The sequence below is a fragment of the Sorex fumeus genome, unplaced genomic scaffold (assembly GCF_029834395.1).
Source record: "Sorex fumeus unplaced genomic scaffold, SorFum_2.1 ptg000072l, whole genome shotgun sequence".
NCBI lineage: Eukaryota > Metazoa > Chordata > Mammalia > Eulipotyphla > Soricidae > Sorex > Sorex fumeus.
This window is the reverse complement of record NW_026606129.1, coordinates 38,408,097-38,410,162: the sequence shown is the minus strand read 5'-3', so window position 1 is coordinate 38,410,162 and position 2,066 is coordinate 38,408,097. Positions and strand designations below refer to the sequence as shown.

Sequence of the window (2,066 nt, the reverse complement as noted above, 5' to 3'; positions counted from 1 at the left end):
AAAAAGCTAAGTCAATAGAATAATCAATGCAGATCTTGTTAATTTCCAAACAAAACAACTCTTCATTTGGTATGACTTGAGAAACTATATTAAACTAAGCATAGGATGTCATCTTCTTTGTCAGTTATAACAGTATATTCTCCAAAATCTAAAGTACAGTGTTTTTTTAATAGTAAGAGTTTGCATGTCAACTTTGGATGAATATGATCATTCCTAAATTTGGGACGGGATTTTTCAATAAGTTATCTAAATTAACAAGCCTTGGTTGTTTAAAACAAATTTGCCTTGTCAAGGGGAGTGCTAACCTTCTCTCCTTTCATACAACATGGTAACAAGTCTCACAACGTTACTGGGCCCACTTGAGCAAATCGATGAACAACAGGAGGACAGTGACAGTGACAGTGAAATTTGCCTTACTCAAGGGACAATAGATAAAAAGATAAATAATCACTTACAAAAAAATCATTCTGCAGAGGTACAATTTAAAAAATCCTGAATTAATTAATATGTAAGATGATAATTTTGTCAGTCCAGTAGAACCCAAGTTGATAGTTGTATACAATAAAATCAAGGTTTATTCTATTAATAATGGATGCTATTTGTTTAAACTTCAAGTGGTTTGGACTAACTCTCCATATATATGTTTCTCCCACTAAATTTACTTTTTTACCCCTTATAACTGTTCCTATAAATTGTTTTATTGTTAGAAGCCACCATCCTGTCTAAAGTTCCTAATGGAATTATCTTCTTAAAATGACACTCAAGCAATGATATATGCTATGCTGTAGATAGATAGTCATGACTGGTACATCATATAGATGCCAATCATTCCAATTTAAGAAAAATACATTAGCATCAGCTCTATAATAAAGATAAATGAAAATGAAGAGAGAAAAGAAAGAACAAAGAAATAGGGATATTTTAAAAATAGTTTCTCTGTCACCATTCATCACTAGAATATGCATTAAGTATAAAATGACTTATAAATATGAATTTTTTAAATTAAACATATTAAGTCTATCATGACTTTGTGACAAACAAATTTAAAGGTGACTCCCAAGATCTGGAATTTATGGCACCCATGTCCTATGACACCTCTTTTCCTGTCAATGGGATCTATTAGTTTAATATGACAAAGATGATGAGATAGCTCTGTTGTGGTCCTACAAGATTTTAATCCATCCTGGTTGGAAAGAAATAAAACCCAGAAAAAAGATGGATATTTTCAAACCACAGGCTTTAAGGGACCAGTTGCTGCCAGAATAATATTAGCTTGCAAGTGGATCCTTCCTCAATTAAACTTCAGATGAGGCTGCAGCCAGAAATGAAGCAACAGACTGTTTTCAGACTTAAGAAATTTTGAAACAGAGAAACTCAGTCATTTCAAAACCCTTTGACCCAACTAACTAGATAATAAATGTGTGCCATTTCAGCCACTAGGTTTAAAATAAAATTGTGACTCAGCGATATATAATTAATAAGACACTGAGTGTAATCTTACATATTTGTATTTTAGATTATAACATATAATTCATTATGCTTAGGTTCATGGCAGGTTAATTTTCAGTACATCTTATCTGGAAGTAGGCAAACATAACTCACTTAATGAAAAGGGTTTAATGCATCACACATATTTTAAGTGTTTTCCAATATTTCACTCTAATACTTAGAACACAGCGGTAGGGCGTTCGCCTTACAAGTGGCCAACATGGCCGACCCGAGTTCGATTCCTCCGCCCCTCTCAGAGAGCCCGGCAAGCTACCGAGAGTATTCGATATGCCAGACACAGTAACAACAAAGTCTCCGATGGAGATGTTACTGGGCCCGCTCAAGCAAATCGACGATCAACGGGAGGACCTTTACCTTTACCTTATACTTAGAACAGGTTAAGATTGGTCATGTAACATTAAATTGAGAAGATTGCAAAATTTTGATGGAAAGACTAAAATTTTTTTCCAATTTAAAACATTTAAATATATATGCAGATAATTTGATTTGAATTAGAAAATCCAGGGAACAACAAAAGAAAGAAACAAAAACAGGCAATTTCTATCACTTTTGATTTC

General features: G+C 33.3%; 1 pseudogene; it reads right to left on the bottom strand.

The window, feature by feature from the left end:
* Window positions 1–214: 214 nt before the first annotated feature.
* On the bottom strand, window positions 215–327 carry LOC130037983 (uncharacterized; annotated as a pseudogene).
* Between the last annotated feature and the right edge of the window lie 1,739 nt (window positions 328–2,066).